The sequence below is a fragment of the Gossypium raimondii genome, chromosome 12 (genome assembly GCF_025698545.1).
Source record: "Gossypium raimondii isolate GPD5lz chromosome 12, ASM2569854v1, whole genome shotgun sequence".
Lineage (NCBI taxonomy): Eukaryota > Viridiplantae > Streptophyta > Magnoliopsida > Malvales > Malvaceae > Gossypium > Gossypium raimondii.
Window position 1 is genome coordinate 25147073 of NC_068576.1, and position 7562 is coordinate 25154634.

Here is a 7562-nt window from a genome sequence, read left to right on the forward strand (position 1 = left end):
CGTTATGGGATTAAGGCAATGTGGTAGACTTTAACTGATATTTATTGTGAAGTTTTGGGTGTTTCCATAGCTTATTTGTACCTAAGTTTATGAGATTTGTTTCGTATTATGTTGATTATTTCTCAGACTTACTTTCGATGTTTGAGACTGTTATTACAGCCGTTTTGATATTTATTTGATGATGATATGATAGCATGATGAATTGGTACAAGTTAGAATGATTTTTATGCTTATGTATATTATATTTTTCTTCTTTGTAGCAGAGGTATTGATATTTGTATTGTAAATATGATACCTTTGTGATTTTCAAATGTGCAGGAAGTCAAAATCGTAATTTGGTATCGATACCCTATCACGAGTATCAATACCAGGAAAATATCGATACCCTTGTCCTAGTATTGATACCTACATGATTGTATTGGAAATTTTGCCAAGTGATCCATATGCATGTTCTGTTATTACTATAAGTTTATTTAAAGTATGTTTGGCATGTTCTAATGATGATTTATAATTGTTTGACTAAAATATTATAAGATCACTAATAGAGAAGATGATTACTTAATAATGTGACAATTTACTTGTTGTGTTGACATGAGACGGTGGTGTGGCATCCTAATATTCAGGCTTGGCGACCAGGCTGGGTATAGGGTGTTACATACGCCATGAAAGATTGTAGAAGTTGGACTATTACCCTTGTCCACTTCTATTTTGGTGTTGGTTCCTCACATAATGAACTGAATCGAGATTTGATGGACAATTCTCAAAAGAATGACCATTCCCATAGTAACCACATGAAATAATATCGAATTGACTTGGTGGTTGGGCTACAATAGGATTAAAACTGTTAGTAGTAAATTGTTTCAACATTGAAGATACCTTGGCTAAAACTGATGTAAGCGCGTCTGCTTCATGCACTCCGGCTACTTATCTTCCTAAAGTTGCTGGACCTGTCGGCCACTGGTAATTGTTACTGGCTATCCTTTCAATAATCTCATAAGCCTCATTATAAGACTTCGACAAAAGAACACCATTCACAGAAGCATCTACCACCAACCTTGTGTGTGCATTGAGACCGTTTTAAAATGTCTCCAACTGGATGCAATTGGAATCCCATGATGAGGACACTTACGAAGTAACTCTTTGAATCTTTCCCATGCCTCGTACAAGGACTCATTATACAATTGTTGGAAAGTGGTGATCTCTTTTCACAACTTAGCATTTTTCCTAGGTGGGAAATACTTAACCAAAAATTGTTCAGCTAATTCTTACCAAGTTGATATTAAACTAGGTGGCAATGAATTGAGTCATGCTCGTGCTCAATCTCACAGTGAGTATGGAAACAATTTCAACCTCAATGCATCTTCAATTACACCGGCTATCTTAAAGGAATCACTCACCCCTATGAACAATCGAAGGTGAAGATGTGGATCTTTCATGGGCATTACGCTAAACTGGCCCAGGGTTTGAAGCATTTGAAACATTAAAGGGTTCAGTTCAAATTGGGGTGCCTCGATCTTTGATCTCCTAATTCCCATATTTAACTCATTAAAGAGTGGCACAACATACTATCTTATGGAATGATCCCTATTATCAGCAATAAGATTAGTACGTGTGCCAATTTGACCCCCTTATTAAACATAAACAATGAAAGTTAACATTAAAAACATAAATTAAAGTGAAAAATAAAATTTTTTAAATTAATTAGAAAATTTCTTCTCAAAATATTATATTAAATTAATTCCAAGTAAAGGTTGGAGGGGTCACAACGATCCTGCTTAGATTCCAATCTCCTTAGGTAGAATTAATTAAATGTACTAATTTAAGAAAATTATTTCTAAATTTTTATTAAAAAGTAAAACCATGAAAAATTAACGGTCTAATAATTTGAACAAGGTTTTAATTCGCTCAACTTCACCATCCCAATACTTGACACATTGACCATTAACTTTAAACGTACCTCTGTGGTTGTCGTCCAATTCTACAGCTCCATATGGATAAACTTTGTAGATGGTATAAGGCCTTTTCCATTGAGATTTGAGCTTTCTCAGAAATACCCTTAGCATCAAATTAAACAACATTACTTTCTGACCTTTTCTAAATTCACAAGGTTGTATATGAGTATCATGTCATCTCTTATATTTTTTGTTACACGTCTTGGCATTCTCATATGAAAATAACCTCAACTCTTCCAACTGATCAAGTTGTAACATCCTTCTCTCACCGACTTGCATGTATTTTAAATGAGACGAAAGTTTATACGAACTTGTTTTGGAATGATTGGAGCCGTATGTGAGTGCCCGATCGTGAATTTGAGTAAAGCTAAGTTCGTTTCAATAGAATAGATGAAAGGCTCCAAACAAAGGTTTTAAAAGGAAGAAGGTTTAATAATGAATGGAAAGATCGACTAAGGGCAGGGAATGAACCAACAATAGAGATTGTTGACCCGAATCCCAAAGTAGATCTTAGGTGAATGTTGGTTTAGGAAAATCAGCAAAGAACCTTGACCCACTACCAAATGTGATAGGAACCAAAGGTATAATGAATGCCACACCAAAGGTGATAAGTTCGGTTTAGCAAAGGAAGGAATGATGCCACAAGATAACTTGATAAGTCAATTCAATCCTGAAAAGAACAAGGAGAATTGGAAATCTCACAAGTTTCAATTTTAACATAAATTCAGCAAAAGTCCCTTACAATGAGCTGATTACAAGTATTTATAATGCTAAATAAGGCCTAGTTGAAAAGTCACAATTATTTAGCTTAAATGAGCTAATAATGATCTAAAATTAACTTAATCATTAAGCACAAACTCTTGAAATTCTAGGCCTAAGTAATAGCAACTTTAATATTCCAATTCAGCTGATTAAATGATCTTGAATGCTTAGGTTTCATTCTTGAGCAGCTAAAGAGTTTAGGAAGAGCTTTAAATTCTCCCTTGGACAACCAAATAGACACCATGGAGAAGAAGAATAGGCTATTGAATTTAAAGGATGTATAATGCTTTCCTTTAAATAATGTAATAGCTCCTTTGAATGATGTATAATGTTTTCCTTTAATTGATGTAACAGCCCCTTGTATGTAACTGATTCCAACTGAATAGTCACAATTAACACTTTGTAACAGCCCTTATAGTTAACTGATTCCAACTAAATAGTCACCTACAAACATTTATTAACAAACACATTAAAACACATTTAAACACACTAAACTTAATAAGCAACTAAATAGTCACCTGCAAGCATTTATTAACAAACACATTAAAACACATTTAAACACATATTAGACTTAATAAGTTTAATTAATAAACTGTAACTAAACACATTTAACACATAACTTAATTTAATAAACTAAAAACACATGCAACAATAAATTATTCCAGCAACTAAATTAACTAAGATGAACTTAATTAACTAAGATGAGTAATTTATTCCAGCAACTTAATTAACTAAGATGAAATCAATTAACTAAGATGAGTAATTTATTCCAACAACTAAATACTTATTCCAGTAAATTAAAAATGAGTTGAAGTTAAGCTAAATGAGCTTGGGTTGAACTAGATGAGCTTGAAGAAGCTAGAATTGAGCTCATTGAGCTGAAATTAATCTTCATTTTGCACTTGGGCCCCTCGAGCTTAGGGTAATTTTGAGGTCGTTGAGTTGTATCGAAACATGACGCGGTCGGGATCACATCAGAAGTACCTTTAGTTCAAGCTTAAGTGGTTCCTCAATTAACAACTTGGGTTGTGTAAATTCTCGAACTTCCAACTCTAGTAGTTCAAACCGTAGTGGTTGAACATAACTCCTAGGATTGGCTTCCATTAAAGCAATACCTTCATTACCTTTTCATCTTCTAAGGGTTCAAACCCTAAAGTGCTCTCCAACAGGTCTTCTTCAAAATTGCTCTTTCATTCCATAGAAACTAAGGTTTCTAATTCCTCTATTATTGAACATTCCTCTCTCGGATCGAGAAATTTCATGGCCTTCAGAATGTTAAATGTTACCTTATTGTCTTAAACTCGCATGGTGAGTTCTCTTTTTTACACATCTATAACGTTCTTCTCGTGGCTAGGAAAGGTCTCCCTAGGTGATCAGAAATTGCTTATCTACTTCAAATTCTAACACAATAAAGTCAGCAGGAAAAATAATCTTATCAACTCTTACCAAAACATCCTCGATCTTTCCCTCGAGATATGCTAACAAGCGATCCACAAGTTGAAGTGTCACAGTAGTGGGTCTTACTTCACTTATTCCCAATAGTTTGAAAATAGATTTGGGCATCAAGTTGATGCTTGCTCCAAGGTTCCAGGGTATCGTAAAGCTTCCAGGGTCTTTCAAAGTTGAAGGTTGCTTGTTCTGTAAGAATGCACTACACTCCTTCGTCACAGCAACAGTCTCATGCTCACTAAATCATTTCTTCTTGGATAGAATATCCTTCATAAACTTCACATAGTTGGGAATTTGTTCTAAAGCCTCCACCAACGGGATGTTGATGTGAAGTTGCTTTAGAACATCCAAGAAGTTCCTAAATTGTACCTCTTGTTTCTGCTTATTCTACTGAAGTCTTTGAGGATATAGAACTCTAGGTTGATACAGACAACTATTTTGAGGAGGAAAATTTGCAAAAGAAGGTGTTAGCTTCTCAAATTTTACTAGTTTAGGTTTATCTCATCAGATTTTTCAGAACTTGATTTCTTTGGTGTAAGAACTTCAACTGCTGGTTGACTTTCCTCCTTCTCAGTAGGCTCATCTCAATCACAACCTCTTTGGGTTCTAAAATCCTATCACTTCGTAACACAATCAATTAGTGATGCTCTTTACCAGGACTCATTGGATTTTCTGATCGCTCGGCAAGGCTCCTTACGGTCTACTACGAAGCTCAGTAGCTAATTGACCCATTTGGTTCCCTAATTTTTTCAGTGTTGCTGTTTGACTTTGGATCAATGCGTCATTTTTTTCCATGTATGCCTTCAACAAGTTGTCCAAATTGTTTGATGACTCAGCTTGAGGTGGGTTTTAGGAGCTTATTGGCTAAACCCTTGAGATCGACTGGGTCTATGCTGCATATGAGTGTTCGGTCCATTTCCTTTGTTACTCCAGGAAAAGTTCGAATGATTCTGCCATGATGGATTGTAGAAGTTGGATTGTAGTCCTTGTCCACTTCTATTTTGATATTGATTCTTTACGTAATATATAGACTCACGGTTCAAAGGGAAATTCTTGAAAGAATGACCATCCCCATAGTATACGTAAGAAACAATGTCATACTGACTTGGTGATTGAGCTGCAAAATGATTCAAACCATTAGTAGTAAACTGTTTTTACATTGGGGAAGTAGAAGATACCTAAGCAGAGAGTGAAGTCAGTGCGTCCACTTCATGAACTCTAGCTAGTTGTCTTTCGAAAACTGCTTGATTTGTTGGCCATTGGTAATTGTTGCTAGTGATCCTTTCGATAATCCCATAAGCCTTGTTATAAGATTTAGACAAAACCACACCATCCACAGAAGCATCAACCATTAATCTTATGTATGCATTGAGACCGTTATAAAATGTCTCTAACTAGATTCAATGAGGAATCCCATTATGAGGACACTTACAAAGAAATTCCTTGAATCGTTCGCATGCCTTATATAAGGACTCGTCTTCCAATTGTTGGAAAGTAGTTACTCATTTTCCAACTTTGCGTTCTTGCTCGGTGGAAAATATTTTTCCAAAAACCATTTTGTTAATTCATGCCATGTAGTTATTGAACTTGGTGGCAATGAATTTAACCATGCTCGTGCTTGATCTTGCCACGAGTATAGAAACAACTTCAACCTTAATGCATCTTCAGTCACACCAGCTATCTTAAACGAATCACTCACCTTCATGAATAATCAAAGGTGAAAATATGGATCTTCCATGGGCATACCACTGAATTGGCCCACTGTTTGGAGTATTTGAAAATTTACTGGTTATTGTGTTAAAGTGTTAGAATGGTGAAAAGCTTTAGATTGAACCAGATAGTTTAAGTGGTATGCCTAATATTATTCCAGCTATGTCAGCACAGAGATATGTAAGAAAAGGCTGTGATGCGTACCTTGCATATGTATTTGATTCTAGAGTTTTTGAGTTGAAGTTACAATCAGTTCAAGTGGTTTGTGAGTATCCAGATGTGTTTCTAGAAGAGTTACCCAGGTTATCGCCAATCAGAGAGGTTGAGTTTGCTATTGATTTAGTATCGGAAACATCTCCGATATCGATAGCTCCTTACAGAATGGCTCCTACTAAGTTGAAAGAGTTGAAAGTGCAGTTACAAGAGTTGACAGAAAGAGGTTTTGCTTGACCCAATTTTTCACCTTAGGGTGCACCTGATCTGTTCATTAAGAAAAAGGACGGATCTATGAGATTATGTATTGATTACCACCAAATCAATAAAGTTACGATCAATAATAAGTATCCATTGCTGTGAATTGATGATCTGTTTGATCAGTTGAAAGGTGCAATAGGATTTTCAAAGATTGATCTTTGTTCTGGTCATTACCAGCCGCGAGTTAAAGATTTTGATGTACCAAAAACTGCATTCAAGACCAGGTACAGACATTATGAATTTCTTGTGATGCCGTTTGGTTTTAAGTAATACACATACAGTATTTATGGTTTTTATGAACAAAATTTTTAGACAATATTTGGACCAATTTGTTGTGGTATTCATCGATGATATTTTAATATATTCACAGGATGAGTCTGAGCATGTTGAGCATTTGAAAATTATTTTGCAAATTCTACGCAAAAAGCAATTATTCTCCAAGTTTAGCAAATGTGAATTTTGGCTTTGGGAAGTCAGATTTCTAGGACATGTTGTATCAGTCGAGGACATTAGAGTTTAACCAAGCAAGATTTCAACTTTTGTTGATTGGAAACCTCTGGGAAATGTATCTGAGGTTAGAAGCGTTTTGGGATTAATCGGGTATTACAAAAGGTTTGTTAAGGGATTTTCAATGACTGCTACACCGATGACGAGATTATTGCAAAAAGATGTGAAATTTGAGTGGTCTGGGAAATGCTAGCAAAGTTTCAATTAGTTGAAAGCGTTATTGACTGAGGCACTGGTGTTAGCTCAACCTGAGTTGTCTAAAGAGTTCGTAATTTTCAATGACGTGTCTTTAAATGGTTTAGGTTGTGTTTTGATGTAGGAAAGCAAAGTGATAGCATATGATTTTAGACAGTTGAAGCCACACAAAAAGAATTATTCGACGCATAATTTAGACCTTGCAGCTATTGTGTTTATGTTGAAGATTGGCTGACACCATTTGTACGGTAACAAATGTCACATCTTTACAGATCATAAAAGTATGAAGTATTTAATGTCACAGAAAGATTTAAATATGAGACAGCTAGAACGACGAAAATGTGCAAGTGTAAACAATCGCAACAAGTAATAAAGTGACAAGTAAATGTCGAGTTATCGTACCCACAGGGACTGTGCAAAGAATTATTTATGAATGCTATTTAAAACACTTTGGTGAAGAAAAATACTTTGTTTGAAGAGGGTGATTAAAAACTAAGATTTTAAACTAAGTAA

General features: G+C 35.2%; 2 non-coding genes across 2 annotated transcripts; both read left to right on the forward strand.

Moving 5' to 3' along the window:
• Positions 1 to 1107: 1107 nt before the first annotated feature.
• LOC128035740 (small nucleolar RNA R71) lies at positions 1108 to 1214 on the forward strand. Its single transcript, XR_008192290.1, has one exon. It is a non-coding gene; the product is annotated as a small nucleolar RNA R71 (small nucleolar RNA).
• Positions 1215 to 5573: 4359 nt separating this feature from the next.
• LOC128035728 (small nucleolar RNA R71) lies at positions 5574 to 5680 on the forward strand. Its single transcript, XR_008192279.1, has one exon. It is a non-coding gene; the product is annotated as a small nucleolar RNA R71 (small nucleolar RNA).
• The last annotated feature ends 1882 nt before the right edge of the window (positions 5681 to 7562 follow it).